Source organism: Ursus maritimus, unplaced genomic scaffold, assembly GCF_017311325.1.
Source record: "Ursus maritimus isolate PB19 unplaced genomic scaffold, ASM1731132v1 scaffold_7, whole genome shotgun sequence".
In the NCBI taxonomy this organism is placed as follows: domain Eukaryota; kingdom Metazoa; phylum Chordata; class Mammalia; order Carnivora; family Ursidae; genus Ursus; species Ursus maritimus.
In genome coordinates this window covers 78,456,588-78,480,381 of record NW_024426885.1, presented here as the reverse complement: position 1 = coordinate 78,480,381, position 23,794 = coordinate 78,456,588, and the positions used below count along the sequence as shown (strand labels likewise).

Below are 23,794 nucleotides of genomic sequence, written 5' to 3'. Positions count from 1 at the left end.
TGGCAATTTCTGACCTGTATAGATAACCTTAAAGAGAGGAAACTTCACTTTTGAAGTTTCTCACCACTCTGAATTAGAATTGAAATAGGCTAGGTAAGTTTTGTGCAGTTTGCAGAGCCCAAGACCAGAGAGAAATTAGGCCAACTTAAAATATAGCGTGCTCCAGGAAAAGTGACAGTGTAGTTAGAAACTGAAATTAACACCACCAGCATTGCTACAGTTTTGCTTTTGTGTGACCACGTTCACGAAGGTAAGATGTGTCATCATCATATTGGTGGGAGTGGTGAACATTTAAGGTGGACAGAAACCTTTTTTTTTTTTTTTTTTTTTTTACTCTGTTGGCAACAGTATGTTAAATAGCAGCAGCATTGCTGGTTTTACATTTTCTTTCTCTCTAATGTTTCTTTGGAAAAGATTTGAAGTATTATCTCATCAGCAGATTTTTTGTTTGAAATAACTTTTTTAAAAGCTCTTTACAAAAATATGTGATCATCATATAAAAAAGGAAATCCCGATGGCCCTTGAACAACATGGGATTTAGGGACACTGACCCCCTCCCCCCACACACACAGTTAAAAATCTACATGTTACTTTTGTCTCTCCAAAGCGTAACTGCTGTTGACCAGAAGCCTTCCCTATGACATAAACAGTAGATTAACATGTATTTTATATATTGTATGTATTGCATACAATGTGTCTTAAAATAAAGTGAGCTACAGAAAGGAAAATGTTATTGAGAAAATCATAAGAGAAGATACATTTACTGTACTAGACTGTATTTCCTGAAAAACCCATGTGGTTTTGTGAGGGTCAACTGTACCAGTAGATAAAAAGGAAGAAAATGAAATTAATGCAAATCCCTCTGCCAGGTGCGACCACATTGGGGGGCATACATCATTTTAACTTATTCTTCTGTTTTAATTTACAAAAAATGGATCACTGTGTATATATTTTATGATTTTTTTTCTTAGTTCAAGCAGTTCTATATGTGTGTCAGTTTGTGCTTTTATATATGCTGTGTGTATCTATTTATTTATTTATTTATTTATTTATTTTTTAAAGATTTTATTTATTTATTCGACAGAGATAGAGACAGCCAGCGAGAGAGGGAACACAAGCAGGGGGAGTGGGAGAGGAAGAAGCAGGCTCATAGCAGAGGAGCCTGATGTGGGGCTCGATCCCATAACGCCGGGATCACGTCCTGAGCTGAAGGCAGACACTTAACCGCTGTGCCACCCAGGCGCCTGTGTGTATCTATTTAAACAAAAAAGAAATGGTTCAGATACTTGTTTAAAATCCATCTAGCTAGCTAGCTTTGAATTTGCTAGGGCCTAGGTTAGGGAACTCTTTTTTTTTTTTTTTTCTTTCTTTTTGAGAGAGCGCTCACCTGCGAGCAGGGGGAGGGGCAGAGGGAGAATCCGAAGCAGACTTCCCGCCAAGCTCAGAGCCAGATGCAGGGCTCCATCTCACGACCCTGAGGTCATGACCTGAGCTGAAGTCAAGAGTCAGATGCCTAACCGACTGAGCCACCCAGGTGCTTCTGAGGAACATTTTATCGTTAACCGAAACCACGGTTGTTTTTGTAACTGATAAGCTTGAGAGAAAAGTGCTTTATAAAAGAGCTTCTACTTTGACGCAGAATGAGTTTCCTAATGGGTTTCCTGCCATTACTCTGCTTACTGGCACATGGACACTACCTTCTCTCTGGCTTTATCACATTGCACGTGGTACAGAGCTGCTCTGCAAAACCATGTTCTGCTGATTTGGTGACGACCAGGTGTATCTCAGTGCGGAGTGTGGTCTTGCAACCCCAAAGGCTTCTGTTTAGTCAGGATCTCAGTGCCAGCCTTGTACGTAGGTGTGGAACAAGGCGTCTTTCTGGAGTTCATAGTCTAGAAGGGAAGCCGACCTTGAGCTCGGGAGGCATTATCGGGGTGCCAAGGGTAGTGAAGAAGCTCAGCGTCATCGGCGTGCATGGCAAGTGTCTTGGAATGTCCGAGAGGAGCTTCTTGGGGGAAAAGATGTTTAGGTTGCCACCTTCCCAAGGAGCAACAGCTAGGGAGGAAAATGGCAGAGGAAAAGTCTGGGGCTGTTTTCCGGGTGTGCTTGTTTGCCTCTCTTCCTGACAATTTCCTTTTGCAGTCACTTTTGGAACATGGGGGCGATTTTTCCCATAATTGTCCATATAACACATGTCATCCATGTAAACTGTGCGGTAAGATGGGGCTGAACAGTTCTAGGAGTCATCACGGACACACTGTTTTACAGCCTGGTTCTTTGGATGTTCATGACTTGGGATAAACTAACAGTGAACAAATGAATCCCTTCAGTGTCTTCATCCAGGGGCGAGGCTGAGCCCCCCGCAGACTCGGAGCTTGTGGTGATGGCCCGGAGGTGCTTGCTGCCGGCTGGACGGCTGTGTCGCCGGGGCTAGCCGACTGCCACAGGAGGGCCAGGTCTGGCTGGGGACCTGTTTTTAGAGATGCGGCTCTGTCATCTGTGTGTCACCTGTGGTGCTTTCGCACTGTGACGGCAGAGCTGAGTAGTTGCAAAAGATACCACGTACCCTGCAAACCCGACACGCCGGTTCCAGAAAGTATCTGCTGACTGGTCAAGGTCTGATCCACGACCAGACGCCCCACATCACTTCTTTATTTTGGTTGGTGTTTCTTCCCGGATTCTCCACTGCCACTCGGCTGTTGGGTCTTCTCGTTGTCCCATATCTTTCTTCTCTCCCTTCCGACCAGTGACCCAGCTAAGCTAGCCAACCAGTGGGGTCAGACTGTGCCACCATCACCGCCAGCCTTTGTCTTCGGCTCTTCTCCACTGAAAGTTTTTTTTTTTAATTGTTACTTATTTGTGAGCAAGAGAGTGAGTGGGGGAAGGAGCAGAGGGAGAGGATGAAGCAGACGCCACGCTAAGTGTGGAGCTCAGTGCAGGGCTCCATCCCATGGCCCTGAGATCATGACCTGAGCTGACACGAAGAGTCAGACGCTCAACCGACTGAGCCACCCAGGCGCCCCTCCACTTCACTTTTGATCATTGCTCACTCTCAGAAGCTTTTCCCATCACTTCTTGCTTCATCGAGGCCCAGAGGAGAAAAAGCACAAATTTTGGCTCCAAGAAAATGGTTTTTTTATTTGTTTATTTTAAGTAGACTCCACCCAGCATGGGGCTTGAACTCACAACCCTGAGATCAAGGGTCAGATGCTGTACTGACGGAGCCAGCTGGGTGCCCCTCCAAGAAAACTAAAGTTGAGCCCCTCCATTCGAAAGTAGGTTAACTTAGGCATGTCACTGTACTACTATGAACCTCAGGATCTTTTTCTGACAGTGGGGATCACATGCTGCATCAGGGTTGTTGCAAGGATGAGGCACGTACATGCTGTCGTATCTGTGATTCGTTCTTCTCTGCAAAACTGACCAGGCTGAATGACCAGCTTTCTTCACTTAAATGCATCTGTAAAGAAGTTAATTTTGTTTTTAAATTTATTGTGGAATAAATGTGGTTTGTTTTTATTTTGAAATTTTTGCTCAGATGAACACTGAGGAAACTCTTCTTATTAAGTATGGTTTAAATAGGAACGCACGAATCTCAGGTGATCTGCATTAAAGTATCTCTGTAGCTAAACCAAAAATCAGTGCCACTGGATGGAAGCCCATTTAATGTATTTTTGCAGAAAGCACTGTATTTTGAGAGTCCGCGAGAGTTCCCACGCTAAGTCAGGAGATCAGAGACCTTTTTCTTCCTGGCTGACCGAGTTGTGGGTCGTGTTTTGGTCCCTGTACATTCTGTGGTCGAAGTCTCATGCAGTTGGTCGCTGTACAGGCTCCAGCAGCCTGAAGGTCATGCGTACCACTGACGTGCGTGGGCTGGCATGTAAAAGCTGCGAAGCTACCGATGCCATGGAATGTTCTACCACGGATGGAACGTACTACGGTAGCAAAGGTTACTTGTGCCCATTTTGTGTATTTGGAAAGGAGATCGTGTTTTTAGATCCAACAAGGAGAAGAAAGTAGAGGAACGACCTTGTGTTTTAGATGCCACTTGATGGTGAGCAAGAAGAGCGTTCTCGAATGACTCACCCTGCAGACACTGTGCTGAGCTGTGTCATGTGTGTTCTTGGGTCCCTTTGGGTTTGGGTTTCCTTTTCTGTAAAAGAAATAGTTACCTTTTTCACAAAGATCTTGCCACCCATTTGGGCTCGACAGCGCTCTGTAGAGCCAGATGGGCGCGTGAATAACCCGTGTTCTCTGTAATTCCGCCCGTTATTCGCCCTCTGCCACGTGAGGATGTCAGCTTCGGTGAGTTCGGGCATTGAAACTTCGCGGAAAGAGCCCTGTGTGTGGGGAGCAGCGTGTCTGCAGTGTTAGCGTGACCGTGTCAGAGTGCACACGCATGTAGAACACAGGTATGTGAGGTCCTGTCCTGCTCGTACCCGGAGAGGCTGATGTTTGTGCTGAGGACAGAAGCCTGCCATTGGCAAGGGGGAGAAGAAGCCTTGATTCCTCCTTGCTTTGTCGTAAGCATATGCTTATTCTTGGACTGAGGAAAAGATGAGGAAGGAGAATGTGGAGTGAAGGACCACTTCTTTTTTTTTTTTAATTGCTTTTAGGCTGTGGAACGGTCCCGTGACTGGAGTCCAGGAGGGGTGCAACCCGGGGACAGAGGTCTAACCCCCTCTGTTTTGGTAACTCCTGCTGCTGGTGTCAGGGTGGTATCTGTACACACAAAAGCAAGTTGCTATTTATCCTAAACACAGAAGTTTCTAGGAGGAGGATGAACTCCGGTCTACATTCCTAACAGCCTACCAGATCACGCATTAGGGATCTCGCTGTCTGCAGTGTTCGCTTGTTCAGATGAGGTTCCTTCTGCCAGAGATACGAGGACGCACGACTTGTTTATGCCCAGACAGCCTCCGTGTATACAGCTCCTACCACAGGGCCTTGGCACAGGAGGGAACCCCAGAGCATCTATGGAATGGATCCGTGGGTTTAGGAGCACGGCTGTGTGAAGCAGTGGGATGGACATCCTTACGTAGTGTTTGTTCTGGGCCTCTTGATTTGCTTCCCTGGTTAACATTTATTTAAAAAAAAGAAAAAGTGGATCATTCCTAAGAAAAAGCAGCCTATTTTAGGGACATCTCTGTTTACTTAGAAAATACTATGCATTGCTTTTGAAAATGAATTGAACTTTTTTTTTTTTAAGATTTTTTATTTATTTATTTGACAGAGATAGAGACAGCCAGCGAAAGAGGGAACACAAGCAGGGGGAGTGGGAGAGGAAGAAGCAGGCTCATAGTGGAGGAGCCTGACGTGGGGCTCGATCCCGTAACGCCGGGATCACGCCCTGAGCCGAAGGCAGACGCTTAACCGCTGTGCCACCCAGGCGCCCCGAAAATGAATTGAACTTTTAATATGACTGTTTCCTCAATGTCATTTTTTTTCTCTTGCCCCAGAGCTTGCTTTTTACAAGTAGGAGCTTTCTAGTGTCATGGAAAGTTCATTCCCATTTTTGTCCTTACAGAATATCTGATACCACTGATTTCATTAGTCCTGGCTTGAAGCTAAAGTTTGATAGACTTGGGTATAAAGAAGCCTGGGAAACAGGAGGTCCAGGTTGTGCTTCTGAGCGACCCTGAATGGGTAGGTCACTTAAAGTGTGGGTCCGTGTGTCAGCACCTGTTGCTGAGAGGCGAGGACTAAATTAATGAGGATTTTCCAGCTTTTCTTTCCACACTTTTCTGCTGGTAGCAAGATGGCCTGTTGAGGTAAGAGGTCCCTGGCTCACCGAGTCAGTCTTAGCCACATGCTCTGCTTGAGAACCGTTACTTGAGTTAATTTGTAAAAGCTATTGGTACTTGCTTAGAAGATTTTAGAATATTTATATTTGGGGATTGGGGGGCACGGCTGGGTGACTCAGTTGTTTAAGCATCTGCCTTCGGCTCAGGTCATGATCTCAGGGTCCTGAGTCCTGCTTCGGGCTCCCTGCTCAGTGGGGAGTCTGCTTTTCCCTCTCCCCCGCTTGTGCGCGCGCACGCTCTCTCCCCTCAATAAATAAATAAATAAATAAATAAAATCTTTAAAAAAGCAAAAATAAAACAACAGCAACAAGAAGAATATTTATATTTGGATTTAAAGGGCCCATATTAGCAAAATTTAGATGGAACTTTGAATGTTTTCATTTCTCCTGTTCTCAAAACCACTAATATAGAAAGTCTGCAGCTCGTCTGTCTGAACATGAGTTTTATGAAGTGTTCAGGCGTGTTACATCACCTTTAAAATACTGTTTTGTTCCAAGTGTTTTATGAGGGGTAGGATCCTAGCAGAGTTCCTGTGATGATCGAAATCCTCTTGCTGTTTCGGTGTGTCAGTGTTGGCATGCTGAGTAGTTTTGCAGGGCAGCTGGGTGACCACATCACCGTTTGTAAGACTGTTATTTCCTTGGTAAACATGTTCCATGACATCCTGTAAATGGCAAGAATGGGGTAAGAGGACATGTGTGGTAAGGGAGGGGACGGAGGGTCCGAGGCAGAGACAGCTGCATGAGAGGGTGCACGCCAGTGGATGGGCCCCCTCTCTTGGGCCCTGGCCCTCGGCCTCCCTCAGAAGCGTCAGGGACTCACATTGCGCTTCCCTTCTGTATGAGTTAGCTGTAGTCACAGAACGCTCCAGAACGCTGTCACTCCAAACAGAGTGGCTTCATCAGGGTGTCAGCTGTCTCAGGGTTTCGGTGGGTCAGGGTCCGGTTGTGATTCAGCTGGGTGCAACTTGAAGGCCGAGGTCAAGACGTCAGCCAGGGCTGCTGTGTTCCCTGAAGCTCAACCGGGGAAGGGTTTCCTTGCAAGCTTACGTGATCGTTGGCAATTTCTTGTGGGCTCTCAGACCGAGGGCCTCGGTTTCCTATTAACCGTGAGCTGGAGGCTGCCCTCACGTGGCTCTTCTTCAGAGCCAGCAAGGTGGCAACCTTGTAGCAGAATGTAGCAGTCTTACATATGTGAGGTAAACAAGGGTAGCCCATCATTTTTGCTTATTCCACTGGTTACAAGAGAATCTCAGGCCCTGCCCTGCTCAAGGGGCAGGTGTGACACAGCTGTGGGTAAGGAAAGACAGGGACATGGGGTCATTTTAGAGGCGGCCACATTTGAGGCTGTCTGGGAGTGTGGATTCTTTGTGTCCTTCCTCTCCTGTCTGCATTTTCCCTCTTCACTAGGAGCATGCTTCTGGTCCCTTCTGCCTTCTTTCTTCACCCAGCCTGCAGAGAATTCTGTAACTGTGGGTGGCGTTTCCTCCTCTCTTCTGCTGTAGAGATGCAAGGGAAGGTAGCAGGAGGCTCTGCCTCGGTGAGCAGCTCCCAGGCGGTCAGGGCCCTGCCTGCATGGCTGGTATTTTGAGTGTGTGACACATTCCCTAGCCGGTGTTTCTAGGTCATAATGTGCTCTTTATAAAGGACCCGAGTGGGGTCTTCCCAGCTTTTGTGTTTCGTGGTCAGCGCTGTCTTTAAGCAAGTGCTGACCTTCCTAGTGAGTTCACTTTCCCAGTGTTTTCCTCTTAGGGGTTCTCGCAGTGACCGTGCTTTAGATTTTAATTTAGAATCGTTAGTGGTTTTGGTCGTTTCACTCTTTGGCCCCGTTAACTGATCTTTGGTATCATTATCTCTTCAGTCATCTGGGGGTGTTTCTTGCCTTTCTCCCGCCTGCTCCTGGTCTGGGTCTGAGTCAGTCTTCAAGGACTGCTCTTCCTCATTGCCGAGCAGACAGTGTGGTGTCGTGGTTGAGAACCAGGAGCTAAAGCCAGACCACCGGGGTTTGAATCCCAGCTCTGCCGCTTATTAGTTGAGCAGTCTCAAGTGCGTGCTTCCACTTGTTTCTTTGTGACGAGTATTAACATTTTTGAGTTTTCTACTGGCCAGCAGATCTCCGATCCGAGCAGCTGCCGCCCTCACTTGCTCCCACGATGGATACGCGTTGATAATAGGAGCACTTTGCTCCTCATTACGAAATGAAACGTTTCTTCAAGCCTTTTTCTGGCCTCCTGGTAATGGCGGAACCTATTTGAGCTTACGAGGACACCTCCCTTTTTTGGTGACATTGCTCTGCCACCTGCTTCGCCTCCTCAGGATGAGGATTGCGGAGTGTTTTGTTTGCCTTGAGCTTTACGAAACTGTTTGCAGGCATGATGTCCTCCAGCCCCCATCAGAACAAAGGGGACTTTCTCTCCCTCTCCCTCTGCCCCTCCCCCTGCTTGCGTGCTCTCTTTCTCAAATAAATAAGTAAATCTTAAAAAAAAACAAAACAAAACAGGAGTGTGTTCTTTTCGGCTTTTACGTGACTGTTGTGAAATCGTAACATTGTATAAGCAGCATGATTAAGAAGTACTGGGCTGTGAGCAGCCTCAGCTTGGAGTTCCACATTCACTGAATTGCTTGTATTCTGGTGATGCTACCACCGCCCTGCGTTCTTGGAAATGCACTTCACCTCCACCACCTTATAACCCCTTCCCTGCCTCAGTACCTGGCACAGTGTCTGCTGCCAAATGGATAGTTCATTCACACCACTTGTCGAAGTCACTTAGTCTTTTGAATAACCATAGTGATGGCAGATGACCAACTTTGAGGAGGAACTTGATTCCGCAAACCTATTAAAATGTTTTCCATTAAAGCGAAGAATGTGGGTCTTGTCATGAGACAGATTTTCTTGCGGGCATTGTATGCTGGTTTTGAAGGTAAAAGAGGAGTGTCAGCCTATTGCGAGCAGTCAGCATCATTGGAGTGAGTCCCAAAGAGGATGACGTAGGAGGGGTCAAGGAGCACTTTTTTTCAGATAGAAACTTCTGTTTAAAAGTTGCTGTTGCTGGGGCACCTGGGTGGCTCTGTCAATTGAGCGTCTGCCTTCAGCTCAGATCATGATCCCATGGTCGGGGGATCGAGTCCTGCATCTGGCTCCCTGCTCAGCAGGGAGTCTGCTTCTCCCTCTCCCTCTGCCCCTCCCCCTTGCTTATGTGCACGCTCTCTCTCTCTCTCTCTCTCAAATGAATAAATTAAAAAAAAAAAAAGTTGCTGTTGCCTCTCCTGTGGGTTTTTTTTTTTTCCTTGAAAGCCTGGCTGACAAGTCCATGCTGTTGTTGATGAGGCCGTGATATGAAGCTAGCCATGGCAATGGGCTGCCTGCTCTTCTCAGTGCGGCTGTCTTCCCCACACATGCCCGCTGAGTACTTGGCATTGCACACCAGGAGAATTAGCACTGATGGAAATGATTCATTCCCTCTTTCAAGAATTTATCATCAAAAAAAAAAAAAAAAAAAGAAACACAGTGCTGGTCTGCAGAATTCTCCAAATGCACAGCCAGAGGCTTCTTTGTGCACGTTAGTAAAGACGGTCCGCTAGGATGGGCGTTCTTGTTGGACACTCCGCGCAGAACAACTTGGGAAAGTTTGATGTTCTTGTCAGAAGACTCCCAAATGCTCACATAAGGGAAAGGGTCTGAATTTAATGGACTGTAAACGGGACTTGCAATTGTGGCCGTGAATTTAATAGATGCCCATACTTGCCATTCGTAAACACTGTAATTGCTGTATGTCTTACAGACGTGTTCTGTGGTGGGCACTGTATATGCATTCTCTCTAACCTACATAACTTCTCCCCACAGTATGTGTCATTGTCCTTCTCTTCCAGGCCTGGAAACTGAGTTTTGGAAGGATTCAGTATCGGACAAACATCACTCCAGGGGAACACAGCAGAGGTGTAGTTCCAGCCTATCTGTCCAGCTCTAGTCCAACCTTCTCTGCTGTCCATGGTTTTGAAAGTCTTCTGCTCCGGGTGACCAGCATAGAAAGCTCTTGCTAGCTGGTGAGCACGGGGCTCCTTCCTCTCGGTGTTGGGTATAATCCCTAAGTCCCTGACTTTTGAGTCCTTCCCTGCTAACTCTTAGTGATGTTGGTAAGTTCTATCCTTTTTCCTAGGAGGCTCTCTGGATTGATGTGGCATTTGTTCCATTCTCTCCTTTCTCTGTGGCCCCTGACTCTCACCCCCACTCCCCCTACACACGCAGACACACACACCCTTCAGGTTTGGAAAACTTGAGCCTTCTATTTTTATACCTGAGGTGACAGTGTCTCTTCATAATTAATATGAATCACTTCTCTCTGAACGACGACACTGAGGCTTTGGGTGAGGAAGAGTAACAGGGGCCCATCTTGTGAGTCTGACCCACTTGGAGCCATATATTCTTTTTTTTTTTTTTTTTTTGATGTAAAGTTCCATGATTCATTACTTGCATATAACACCCAGTGCTCCATGCAATACGTGCCCTCCTTAATACCCATCACCAGCCTATCCCAATCCCCCACCCCCTCCCCTCTGAAGCCCTCGGTTTGTTTCCCAGAGTCCATAGTCTCTCATGGTTCATTCCGCCTTCTGATTACCCCCCCTTCATTCTTCCCTTCCTTCTCCTACCGATCTTCCTGTTTCTTATGTTCCATAAATGAGTGAAACCATATGATAATTGTATTTCTCTGCTTGACTTATTTCGCTTAGCATTATCCTCCAGTCCCGTCCATGTTTCAGCAAATGTTGAGAAATCGTTCCATATGTTCTTCACATAAAATGAGCAATAGTTGCATTTTACCTGGTGGAAGTGGGGTGTTTTCATTTGGGGCTCTTCTGTGAAGGGGAAGAAAGCAGAACTTCTTGCCCCTAGGTTGTGGATCCTAAAATGTTATGAAATTAAAAAACAAAAGTAAAGCATTGTTCAGAGTGCCTTGCTCTTGGAAGAGGGAAGGCCCTTTGCTGGGCATATAACATTACTCCATGAATTATATGAATCTCCAATATATGAACTGGACATATGGATAAGTTAGCAAGTCTGGTCATTGAGCACAGGTGTCCCAGGTCCTCGGATGATACCCTTATTGGATCAAAGCATGCTTGACTCGGCAGATTTTATCTTTCATCTTATTTAATCCTCTGAACCCCACACAGTGTAGTGGGGAGCATTGGATCGTCTTTTGGAAAAGTAGAAATTGAGGTGGGGAAGAGATGAATGGACTTTGCCAAGGTCGCGTGGCTAGTAGGATGTAGGACTTTGAACCAAGGTTTTCTCTGTGTGGTATCCTTCTGTTTGTGTTGGTGGTTTGGGTTCCCTAATGATTGATCTTTCCTGTTCTGTAAGTTTTAAACAACGTGGGAAATAGAGCATGGATCAGATGGGAACCAGCATAGACAGCTGCTTGATTACTGGTAAACCGGGACCGGAGACCTCACAAGCGTCTCTGAACCTACAGTGTGCGTTTGACTCCAGCAGCCTTGACCTCTAGACCTCCGGTACCAGCTGGGCTTGTGGAGCGCTGGAGGGAGCCCCAGGCTGACCTGCTCGGCGCTCCGCATGGCTGAGCCCTCAGCCAGTGCTTCCTCTCACGCTCCCAGGCAGATCTGTCACTCACCTCCCAGAAGAGTGCAAGGAGGGGCCAGGGCCGGGAGAGAGAAAGCTGGCTTAGTCTGATACTGCTTCCTCCCAGGAAACAGACTAAAATCTCTTCTCAAAAACCATAAGGCAGGGCATTGGAGGCGCTCTACACCCCAAACTCCAGCAGTCGAAATACTGCTCTTTAAATCTTTTTTTTTCTCTTGGGGTGCTCTCTCTTGTTACTGTGTCCTTCCTTTTTGATTTTGAAGGGAAAGGAAGAGATGACTATTTTTCTCTCTGTTTTGGTTATAAAGAGAGGAAAAGATGAATGTAGAAATCCAGAAATGGTCTTGCTGAGACCTGTGACTGATCAGACCCCTTCTCCTCGTGACAGGTGATGGAAGTGTGCTGGAGCAATGGGAGAAGCTGGTAACTTCTAGGAAGCCAAGATGACCAGAATTGTTTTAGATCATCAGTAAGTAAAATTTTCTTAGCCCATTGGAAGTCTTTTGATTACCAGTAAACGTTCTCTGAGAAACCACAGTAAAAGAGTAGCTCAATCAAACAGCTAAAAAGTCTGAATGAGAAAATGTTTAAAAAATAAATATCCAGACACTTCAAAAAATTGATGCTGACATTTGTGCAATTATTGTGTCTCGGTAAGCGTGTCCTTTTAAGTTGGGTGTAGCAGTTGGGCAGACAGAGCATAAGTACTTAAAGGATGAAAGGAGGATTCCTTTTATATTAACTTTGGAATAGCCCTTCTCAAATACAGACATTCTCGTTCCCATTGGTTCAGTGAGCACCACGGCTTACCGACCATGGGTGCACATGTTTTGGGAAGTCCACGTGAATAAGCTTGGTGAATACGAATCAAATTGAGCTCTTTGTCCGCTCCCTCTCCACATCCCTCTTTGAGTCAATCTATCTCATTTTTTATACATCGGAGGCCATTACTGGTTGCTTATGATCTGACAGTTGAATGTAGTTGCTTCTGCTTTCATTATGAGAATGACAATGTTAGGATGTGGGGTTGCCGAGTGAAAAGATTGTATATTTCTGAGTCAGACATTCCCCGGCCTGACGCTCGCCTTTATGCTTTAATAGCACTTACGCAGCCTCTCAACCTCTGTGTGTTGGACTCGATCATCCCTCTCATGAGAAGAAAGACCGGGGGTCATACGCTGTGCTCTGACTGGTGCCTATGGGGCCACAATAAAAGTACAGCTTACCCTTGAGCAGCCCGGATTTGAACACACAGGTCCACTCGTATGTGGATTTTGTATCGTATGGTCCTTTAAATGTATTTTCTCTTCCTTGGGATTTCCTCTGTAACGTTTTCTCCAGCTTGTTGTAAAAATACAGTCTATAATACGTAGAGCGTACAGGTCCCGTGTTCTTGGCCTGTTGATGTCATCGGTAAGGCTTCAGTCAACAGTGGGAGATCAGAAGTTAAGTTTCAGGAGAGTCCAAAGTTACTCTCGGATTTTTGATTGTGTTGGAAGTTGGTGCCCCCACCCAGTGTGGTTCGAGGGTGGCCTGTAGTTGCTTTCCTCCCTTATATTTATATCGTGATGTACAGTGGACAAGCCCATATTTGACTCAGACTGACCAGCTCCACCTCCTTGGCTTCTGTCAGGCTGTGGGGGTCGGTATTGCGGGCATTGATGTGCAGACAAATGTTAAGAGCTGGCCAGCCAGGAGGAGGTACCGGGAGGGGGGATCGAGGGAGAACGGAGGGAGGATAGAGAGAGAACTGGAGCGAGGATGAGGGGGAGGGCAGAGGGAGGATGGGAGGAAGGATGGAGGGAGGATGGAAGGGAGGATTGAAGGGAGGATGGAGGGAGGATGGAAGGGAGGTTGAAGGGAGGATGGGAAGGGGGTTGGGAGTGGGGACGGGAGGGAGGACTGAAGGGAGGATGGTGGGAGCACAGACAGGGTTGTAGTGTTTTTGATTTCTGTGGTGTAAATACTCCCCACGTGGCTGATTTCCCACCAACAAGGTCAGTGCAAGCAGAGCTGAGAAGTGGTGGGCAGGTGCACCCCAGGCACCGTTTAATACCAGCCACATACGGTAGTGCAAGGAACACAAGCATAAACCATAGTAAAATAGGAAGTGGTGAGTTTTGAGTATTTACTACCTTTACTTTTAGTCTAATTTATTTTAATCATATGTTTATGTAATTTAACTTTTAACAATGGCTGCGTTGAATACATGGCTTGCCGGAAGCCTCGAGAGTCTGACAGTCTGCCCCCGGGGGCTGGTAGGACAGCGCTGGGCGTGGATTTCCTGTGGCGAAGACATCCTTAAGCCACAGTTCTTCAGTTATCTGTCTCGGCCCTGGTGGTACACGTTTGGGGTTGGGTTGGTCAAAGCAAGGTTTGCTTTTGAATTTGTGCTTGGAAGCTCGCGTTGCCATGCTCACCTGGCTTCTGGAACTGAAGAGAAGCCCTGAGACCAGTTTCGAGCATCAACCACTTTTCTTAGACGTGTGACCAGAGCTCTTCGGGTATTAACCCAGCTCTACTTGCCACGGCACCCTGGCCTCTCCGGCTGTGGAGTGACCGTGGCTGCAGCCAGTCAGACTGTCCGCTCCCTTCTGAGTTGTCCCTTCGCTGTGCTCCCTTGAACCTGCGTCGCGTCAGGTGGGGACACTTCGGGGACCAGCAGCCAGCATTCCTCCTCACCCACTGTGGCAGGTAGCTTTGCTTTTGTTCAGAAATTAAGTTTTAATGAAAGTGACTTGTCTCCAGAGAGAGAGAAACAAAACAGGACAATATCTGGGCGGTTTGGAATTCACACCGGCTTGATGAAAAGCAAGTGAAGTGGAGTGCAGAGCGGACGCTGGATCAGGTAGCCCGCTGCTGCCTTCCGCGTGCTGGCGGCCCTTTCGAAGGGAACAATTGGAGCCTGAAATTGCTAAGTAACAGCTCAGATTGTGGTGGTTGTTTTTATTTTAAATCTCACCCACCTAGCTCTCAAAACACGTTCTTTATTGAACCTAAAAAAAAAATGCCTTGGATATTTCAAAACATTCGTTGGTGTCAGTTCCCTGCAGCTGACTTACATAATCTTAAGACATTTATTTCCCTTATTTCCTCCTAAAACAATAGATATTTACAGTTTCTACTGAGTCAAGGACGGACTTGGATTATTGCAAAAGCAATTCTTGTCCCTTTCACACTAAAGCCAATGGATGGAAATCTGAGACACTTGCCTCTGGATGAAGAAATATTGACCCGTGTCTCAATCCAGATGAATCAGGGTGTCTTTGGCCACACTGAAAGCAGACTTAGGACATAACCAACAGAACAGCCTCGCCACACATACAATATTCTGATTTATTATTTCTCTCCCCAGAAGACACCTGCTGCTGTTTCTGGACATCCCCAGTGTAGACGAGTGTTTGATTAGAGAGCTGTCAGGTGTGTGGTCCTCAGACGTGCAAATGTTCCAGCCATGGATGGTGTGCCATCCGCACACTCAGTGGTGTGCTCAGTACATGGGAGTCCTGGGTTACGAGGGTCAGTTCCAGTACAAATAAGACAGGCTCATCCCAAACATAGAAAGCCGTGATTCCAAAACAGATGTGGCCGATGTGATAAGAGATACGTTAACTATTCTGGAAACCACCTGGAGAGAGAAATTACCTGTGTGGCAGGAGTGGCGAGGTCAAGGACACTTTGAGGAGCAGATGATGTTTGCAGTGGGTATTTAATGATTAATGCCTTTTAATTAAAATACCAATTTTAAAAAATTATAAAAGTTAACCATGCTAATTGGAAAGAACTTTAAAACTGTGAAAATTATTAAGAATAGGAAATTCATCAATATTATCACCATCTAGAGATACCATTATTAACCTTGTGGGTTTTTTTTTTTTTTGGTTTGGTTTTGGTTTTTTTTGTTTTTTGTTTTGTATTCTGCCATACTCTTTCTAAGCCTGGATGAGATACGTACTTTTTTTCTTCCTAAACTGGGTTATTTGTTATAAACATTGTTTTGACACCTAATTTGATTGACAGAATACGGAAACCATGCCACATTAATAAATAGACACCGACATCCTGTTTGTCATTGTTACAGAGCATTTCACGTGTTACTCTGTTACGTGGTCTGTGATCTATTTAACCAGTTCCCCAGGAGTGGACATTTTGGTTGTTCTCCACTTCTCATTCTAGAAAGCACACTAGGGTGAACATCCTTGTGCATGCATAGGGTGCACCTCCCCAGTTCTGTGGGCAGGATCTTTGAACAGAGTTGGGGCAGTGCTGAGGGAACATTCTAGCTAGAAGAAAGAGTGTGAGAAGAGAGGCAGAGGTGGGAAAGAAAGATCTCAGTCTGGGGATAGGCTGGAATTGTAGTTGAGCAGAATGCTAAGAGAGGAGAAGGGGCGCTAATTGGGGCTATAGGTGGAAGATGGGGCTCTTCTATGCCAAGCCCTTTAGTCATTCTCAGTTAGGAGCCAGATTGGAATCTACAGCCTAGTTCAAACGAAGATTCTGAGTATCTTCAGTTTTCCTTAAGTTTCCTTACCTGGGGAAGAAGTAATTAATTAATTTTTATAGATAATAGATAATTAGATATTAGTTATAGATAATAGATAACTAATAGTTTTGCTTTCCAAAACTTCTTGAGAGCCTTAAGAAACCAACAAATCGGGGAGTGAATAATTAATGGAAGTCGGGAAGAGTGTGTGTGTGTGTGTGTGTATAGAAAAACTGTAAGATTACAGGAGACTGTGGTTTTGAAAAGTAAAGGAAACAACATTAATTCATGTATTTTATACACTTATTAACAAACTATGGACAAAATGTAAAAACAGTTTGGGAAAGATATGGATTTGGAGACAAGTATCGTAATTTAATAATAATACTGTCTTCTATTTACTAAGTGCTTTTTTGTGCTTGTATGTTTTAAATACATCGTTTTACCTAATTTCTCAAAAACATTCTCAGGAAGAGTGCAGGATTGTCTCCATTTTGCAGGTGAAACGGAGGCCTCCAAGGCTGGCTTTGGGGAGGTGACACCAGACTTGGAGCTGGAGTTCAGGGGCTGCTAGGGCCTTGGGCAGGTCCGAGGACTTTGCTGGGGGGGTTGTAAGGCCATAGTAAGACCTGGAAGGTGATGCAGGGGAACTGCTTTCTGTCCTAGGATGGCTGCTTTCATCATCACTGAAGGGAAGAAAACACTTCCTCAGCCGTTTTCTCTTCCCTTTGTGGTAGATCACATTGTTGTTAAAACATTTGTTCCTTCCTACCCACCCTCCATCTCTGGGAGGATTATACTTTCCCAGCCCCGTGAGGGTTGCCCCCAGTGGCTGTCTGGGCCGTAGGACTTACTTTGGCCAAAACAATGCGAATAGCGATGACACATGCCATTTCCCAGCAGAAGCTTTACACTAGACCTGGGTCCGCCATGTCTCTCTCGTCCTTGCCATGAGACCCGCATGTCTCAGTTGGGGGTGCTTCTTCTTCTTTGGTCCCCTTGAAGAATACATGCAGGCCAGCCACAGCTCACCTCCAAGGAACCAAACAGAAACCAGGAATAATAAGACCTTTCTCTGTTGTTGGCCTCCAAAATGTTGGCACTCTTCCATACCGCAGTGACTTAGCCTGAACCCATACAGTCCCACTGTCGTACTGCAGCCTTTCTCTTGCACTGAAGAGATGAACCTTCATCACACGTTATCACTTCCAGTAAGGCATATTACTAGGTACTTAGGGTTGACCGAGTTGCCCCTTCATTTTGTTTCTTTCTCTTTCTTTTTTTGAGAGAGCGAGACAGAGCGAGAGAGCACACAAATGGTGAGGGGGAGGCACAGGGAGAGGGAGAAGCAGACTCCAGACTCCCCACTGAGCAGGGAGCCCAACACAGGGCTCCATCCCAGGACCCTGAGATCATGACCTGAGGCAAAGGCAGACACTTAACCGACTGAGCCACCCGTGTGTCCCACTTCATTCTGTCTCTTCAAACACTCGTAGAACATGTCTCAGGACAAGGTCTGGACATCTAGAGGTTTCAAATAATCCAAGCCCTGACCCCAGCTTAGGATTCTTTGAGCTCGGCGTGACTGGGTGCCGTGTATCCAGCAGCTGTGAAATGGGGCACAGGGTTGGGTCACAGAGACTGGTGTCTCATGGTCGCCCGCGGGCTGTTGTGTGCCGTCCTTATGATGTCCTTGGAGTGGCACTGCCCTCCGTCACTCTAGCTCATCTTCCCTCTCCTCCCCTCCTGCTCAGCCTGTGTGTCCTGCACTGTCTAGGTTGTGCTAAATGTTGGACTTCCTTATTCCCATCTGGCATTTGTAGTGAAACAGTTTGTACCGACGCGTCTACTAGATGAGCGTATGTCTTTTCTTTGACGTGTCGTAAACTGTTCAACTTCACAGGCGACATATCTTAAATTTTTTCCTCGCAATATAAATTGCCTAACATGTTATTACAACAAAATTAAACTCTTAGTAAATTACTGACTGTTTTTGTTGATCCCCCCCCGCCAAGTTATTGGTTCTTTTTTCCGTGGTGTATGAAGTGGAGGAAATTGTTGTCAGAGCGCTGCTTTGTGTTTTCCCCTTATGGTGTCTGATGCAAGAAGGCTCTGTGTGGACTTGGTAATACCTTACCTCAATTTGGAATCATTTGGAGTTGACCTGTCGGAATTCAGATCCCGTGTCTAATAAGTTGACAGGTGTTCCAGGGGCTCTAACTTGATTTCATGTTTCCTAGTGACTCGTCCTGGCTTTGGACCATGGTGTGGAACCAAAAGCTTGGAGAGTTGACTAGTCTGTCTAGTAGTTTCTGGGCTAAGACAATGCATGATTTAGCTACTCAGTCATTCAGCGATTTTCTGTCTGGCTGCTTCTGACCACCTCTCCACTTTGATTTCAAAAGGCACACGGCTAATTTATTATTCAAATCCCATCTTGGACCAAGGGCTTTCACAATTTTCTGTCCAACAAGCACAGAAAGAAAGGGGTACAGCCTGGGTCAGACAGGAAGGAACACTCAGGAACTGCCCTGGTGTATTGGTAATGGTCTGCTCTTAAGGTTGGGTGGCAGGTTCATGATTGTTGATATTAATATTATTTTTCCTGACAGATACACTAAATATATTTTCTTGTATGTATTAAATACTATATAACCAAAAAGATTTTTTTTAAGTGTAAAACATAGTAAATGCTGTTAAATGCATCCATTGTGGTTATATTGGCAGAAGTGAGTCACATCAGTTATTATTACAACTTTAATTTTCTTTTAAAACACCTTAGATGGGCGTTTTAATAGAGTGCGCCCTGTTTTTTCAGTAGGGCACAATAATTTTATTTTGAAGGCACTGTTTATTGACCTTTGATTTTCAGAAGCTCTTCATGTAAATATAGGCAGTGGTACAGCTTAGGGCCCACCCAGAGAGATATTTTCTCTTGTTCTACCACAGAGAAGTATCCTCTGTGAGGAAGGATATAGAGGGGCGCCTGCGTGGCTCAGCCAGTGAGACGTCTGCCTTTGGCTCAGGTCATGATCCCAGGGTCAGGGGATCAAGCCCCATGTCGGGCTCTCTGCTCAGCTCAGCGGGGAGTCTGCTTCTCCCTCTGCCTCTGCCTTTAAAAAAAAAAAAGGAAGGAGATAGGAAGTTAATGTCTGGTTATTGACAGTGACTGGCCACTAGTCCTTTTCTCTTTTGCAGGAAAATCTCCGTGTTTACACAGTCTGAACCACTAGCCCTGTCTCCTCAGCCATAAGCCCACACCTGCCTGGCAGGTACGGGGGTCCGATGTCATAGCCCCAGCTTCGGGGTCAAACATACATGGCTTTGAAGCTGGCCCTACTCATCTTAGCGGTTGACTTTGGGCTCAACACCTTCTTGACCCCCAGTTCACAGTGGGCTCAGTACAGCTGTTAACACCTACCTTGCTGTGCTGTGTACACGTTAACGGGAAATAATGTGTGTGTGACGGAAGGCACCGTCATGACTAGATTCTCAGTAAATGATTAAATTGAGCATGTTTTCTGCTCGTTCTGGGTGGAATTTCAAATACATTTTCCTGCAGGAACAATGTGAAGAATGAAGTTTGAGTACAGTATTAGAAATATTATAACTAACATTATACTTGCGATCAATCATAAGTTAAATAGGCTTTTAAAGACGGGCCAGAGAAGCCAGTGCCTATGTTTTGTCTCGAGTGAAATGCATTTCAAGTGCCACGTGAGAGTTCCTTGACTTCAGACTTGAGAAGCAAACTTTTAGAATGTAATGTATTACCAGGCTGAGGGTTGTTTAGATAACCTTTTGCTTGGACATAAAGTGGAATTTGACAGGCAGTAGTGGTTTTTGGGCAAATGAGCCCTTCTTTCTACTTTGGGGAAGTAAACTCACCTTCTGGAGACCTTTCTGCTCTTCCCGCCAGTCCAGCTAGGTAGTTCTAGTGCAGACTGGCCAAACAGGAGACCTTGACCATTGGGTGGGTGCATGGCCCCACGGGGAACCAGTGTGAGTTTTCCCTGACACGCTTTACAACTCTGGAATAGTACCTCTCGGTGGCAGAGCTGGGAATTAAGCGGAAGAAGACAGATTTCAGGAAGGGAGAATGAAACCAGTCTATAGAAGAGGTGCCATCTGGTCCTGGTGGGGTTCATGTTGAGTTGGTCCTAAAACCCAGGTGCCCCTGTGGCTTTCCTGTTGCTGGGTTACATAGAGCCAACACATTCCACCTTGCTCTTATTTATTCATTTATCTTTCAATTTTTAAAATTTTATTTATTTTCAAATTTAAATTCAATTACGTAACACAATGTATTATTAGTTTCAGAGGTAGAGGTCAGTGATTCATCAGTCTGACATAATACCCAGTGCTCATGCCAGCACGTGCCCACCTTGCTTTCACTGGGGATGCTTCAAGTGCCATTTCTGTTGCCCGCAAGCTAGAGAATGGTGATTAATTCATTTGTTTACACTTGGCATATTTAAGAAGTTGTGTCTTTGTCATGGCAATTATAATAAATATAATTACATGGTAGGACAGCTGGTTTATGACATAGCTTTTTGAGAACAATGGTAGCATTTATTCCTATCTCATAAAAGCACAAATGTATTAGCACTGATCAAAGGATACTAGTGACTGTGTGTGTCTGAGAGAGAGAGAGAGGGAGAGAGAGAATGACTCTTAGAACACACTGATGGTCACCAGAGGGGAGGTGGGGGGATGGGGGAAACAGGTGATGTGGATTAAGGAGCGCACTTGTCGTGATAAACACCAGGTGATTAAAATAAAAACTTTTAAATAAGGAGAATGACTCTTGATAGCAGTTTGCTCTAATGCAAACATCTTACAATGTTTGATTTTAAACCATAAAAACAAATACATACAATGGTTCTAGTAGTTACAAGTTGCTTTGAACTGCCTTTTGCTACCATTTCTAGTGAGGAGCACTAGGTCAAGAGTGGGTGTTGGTGACTCTACCATGGACATGGAGAGAGACGTTTATCTTTAAGGAGGAATTGGTACTTCGGCAAGATTGCCAAATGTGTGTGTATGTGTGCCTTACTAGAAGGGGAAGATAAAATGAGTTAATGCCTCTTGTTTTCTTCAGTGGGTTAGTGTTGGAGGAACTGAGATTTGATGTGATGACACCCTTTTGTAAACTCTGCTTCCCTTCAGGAAGTATCCGATTTGCTCTCTCAGTCGTAGCGTTCTGTATTGTTGGAACATGTCATAGAGAGCAAAGAAACACATCTGCCGCTTGAGTTCTGCGTGCCAACTGGTTTGAACAGCTATAATATTTGCTTCTTGATGTGTCAGCAGTCAGAATGAAGTTTTCCTTTCTCCTTTGTGGCTGTTGTTGAACTGAAGCATCAGTTATATCAACATGACTGTGTATTCAGAATTGGCTGTGTCCTGGGCGGGGGGTGGGGGTGGGGGTGGGATAGAAAGCCTTTGAGACACAATCTCTTCCTTAGATGGATTTTTATCATCTGGCCAGAGAGAAAGGTCAGGGAGGGATCTCGAATCAAAGGAAGATGCTAAGGTTGTGTAAGTCAGTATTGAGATGGCAGTATAAAGAATAAGGTCTGGAGGCATTTGGAGGAAAGGAGGGCTCTCCAAGGCTTGAGCCAGTGGGGAGGGTTCCAGGAAAAGGAAGGGTCTGCAAGGTTACTGCTAGTATGAAGAGGGAGAGAAAGTCTACAGCCAAGGGGTATGATGTGGGCCTCCATGTGGAGGTGGTACTGTAGACACCAAGTAGACCAGTTGCCTTATTTGATGGTGGGGGTTGGAAAGGTGGAGGCCAGCAGTTGAATGACTGAACATCATGGCATTGGGCCCATGGGCTAATCGTCACTTTTTCTTGAACTGTATAACCATAGACTGTACTACTGATAATTTGGTACTGTAGGCAAAAAAGACATCCTAGAAACTACTGTGAGAACATTTTAGCAACATTGGCAACTGTGTCTTTACTTTGGAAGCATAAGGATTATTGTAAACATCTTTCAAGTGCTTTGAGTTAGTGATTGCAGGTGGACGTATGTATGATGCCCTTCTTCCTGGACAGAGCACCCATTCTGTGAATTTTAAGCTTGACTGGATCCTAGGCAATAGAAACAAAGTAAATTATCACTCTCTTTTCTGGATGGCTACCTTGCCCTTCCTCTTTCCTGTATCTCAGTGTATCTGCGTATGTCTACCCAGGCAGACAATTGCATTTTTCAGACTGCAGGTGTTAGGTTTCCTGAGTTGCTCACATACACATGGGTATTATCTATATAGCCTTCCCATATAAAAGAGCTGCTATTCTTGGTGTAACAGCCAACATAGTATCAGTTTGGCCAGTATAACTGGTTATAATAGTTTTGTAAATAGAAAATCACTGTGCTTAAAAATATTAATTTGCATGAATGTTTGAGAAAAGTTGCCTATAAAGCAAATGTCTTCCTTTTGATCTCTACTATAAAACCATAGCTGTTTAATTGATAGAGAGAGGGAAGGTTTATGACATGGTGGCTGGATGTTTATCTTGTGATGGTGATGATGCATTGGGAGCACAGAGGGAGGGACCTGGCAGCTGGAACAGCAGTCGGGGGACACTCAGCCTTGGTGACCTGGCATGGGGGAACGAATGCATGAACCAGGAATGGGAAGAATGGTACAGATACGGGAGACACGGTAGGAGGCTGTCGTCATACCTGTTGATAGTGAATTCGAGAGAGAGAGAGAGAGAGAGAGCTCAGATGACTCTAGAATTTAACTCAAAGCATCTAGGACGATGAGATTACCTTTATGTGAGAGTCAAGAGAGACTTCCAGCTCTGTCATCTAGACTATGGGCCAATTTGTGCCTATAGCTAAGGATAAATGTGAGGTTATAGGCTTACCTTGCGCCTGCCCTTTTTGGCCATAAGTTGGTCTTTCGGGTGGAAGAACTCTTGGAGCCCTTCAGAGAGATGACACGGTTGACTTAGCGCTGGGCTCCTGGTCACGGTTGACTTAGCGCTGGGCTCCTGGTCACGTGTGGGCACAGCTGGGATTAGTGCTGGAGCTCTGGACTCCTGGTGCAGTGCTCTTTCCACTCTAACGTGCTGGACTGGAGAAAATCCCATTTTAGAAAGGGCTTTTGATCTCACTTTAGATCTGATCTTTGGCTGATGAGTATTTTGAAGAATTTTTGGCCTATAGAATTATGATTGGTTCTAAAAATGTACGAGGAAGTTAAACTCGGGAGATTTTCTCCAAAGCCAAGAAGGTTTAATTTGTAACTTAAAAAAAAAAAAAAATTCCTACCCCCACTAGCCATTAACTCATTTCTTAACTGGTCGATAGGACCTAGCAGTTCTGGAGTCCTCTGTAATTGGCCAATCCCCAGTTACCTAAAGTTTCCTTTAAATAGTTTTATTCCTTAATAATGTTTAGGGCACAGTAACCCAAATGGAATGAGTATTTGCAAAATCACTCTTTTTTAAAAGTTGGTTTACTGTGGCATAAATGAAATAATTTCAATTTTAAGCCTTTTTTTCATAGTAAAGTTCCTGTTCTATAGTAAGAACACCAAATCCAAGAATCCTAAATCAAAAGTTTCCTTAATTTATTTTTATTTTTTGTTTTTTTACCGCTTCAGTAAAGGACTCAGACCACACAACACCAAAGTACTATTTCAGCTCTAAAGTTATTTGGATATTTTAATATTGAAAAGAATTTTTAAAGAATGATAGGCTAGTTTGTCCATAGTTTTGGATTGATTCAGAACTCAGAGGGACAGGACAGCATTGTTTTAGCGCCCAATGTATGTCGAACGCTGTGCCCAGTGCTTTGTATTATTACATATAAGCCGTCCCTGCAAACTATGTCAGGTGGGCATTTTACCAACCCCCTCACCCTCACTGCGGATAATTCACTTGCCC

General features: G+C 45.3%; 1 protein-coding gene across 8 annotated transcripts in view; it reads left to right on the top strand.

Annotated features, from left to right (window-relative positions):
- Window positions 1-23,794, top strand: part of SGMS1 (sphingomyelin synthase 1) — a 278,240-nt gene that overhangs the window by 161,525 nt on the left and 92,921 nt on the right. For 7 of the 8 annotated variants that reach the window (XM_040624680.1, XM_040624678.1, XM_040624676.1 and 4 more), the window contains 2 exons: window positions 9,674-9,847; window positions 11,797-11,877. The exons of the other annotated variant lie outside the window; for it this stretch is intronic. The gene's annotated coding sequence lies outside the window, so the exon portion shown is untranslated. The remainder of the gene's footprint in view (window positions 1-9,673; window positions 9,848-11,796; window positions 11,878-23,794) is intronic. 8 annotated transcript variants of the gene reach the window in all.